We start from the raw sequence: 672 nt of genomic DNA, 5'->3' as shown, positions 1-672 counted from the left end.
GCTGTAGCAGACTAAATGTATAGGGAAATTCTCCCCTTTACGAGTGTAATGTGTTCATACTAGATTGGCCCGAGAATCTGCCACGTGATAAATGACGTCAACATAATATATGAAAATTTTTGATGTTCATACAATTTGACTTCTGCAACTCATCTTCCAAATTTCAACTTCCACATATCATACATATGAAAATTCATTCAAAAGTATGGATAGTACAGTTTTGTAGTTTATATCCTAAGCTTATAAAATTTGATGAACGATAACTTGTCATATTATGCAATGTAAATTTATCATTGCACAGAGCTGAAAATCTTTTAATTATTTGGCTTTTTCTTAGGAACAGTTGCTTGTGCTTTTAATTTTCATTCCAAACATTTATTATAGTATGGATTTTTGTTTTATTCAACACATATCAATTACTTATGGTCATAAATTCTCAAATAAGGATCCTCTTTGTAATCCATAGCGATTCTTCAAAATCATCATTTCATCGGCAACATTTCATTTGAGCCAGCATTTTATGGGAAACAATTCACATCAGTCCAAAGAATACTTCAAGACTCAATAAAGGGGAAAATCAAAGCCGGTATCCTATGGTGATATGACAAGAGCACAAAAGAACAAGACACAGAAAAAGCTTTCAGATAACATTATGTCATGTATTTATTTACA

The sequence above is a fragment of the Tubulanus polymorphus genome, chromosome 2 (genome assembly GCF_964204645.1).
Source record: "Tubulanus polymorphus chromosome 2, tnTubPoly1.2, whole genome shotgun sequence".
NCBI classification, from domain to species: Eukaryota; Metazoa; Nemertea; class Palaeonemertea; order Tubulaniformes; family Tubulanidae; genus Tubulanus; species Tubulanus polymorphus.
This window is presented reverse-complemented; position numbering follows the sequence as displayed.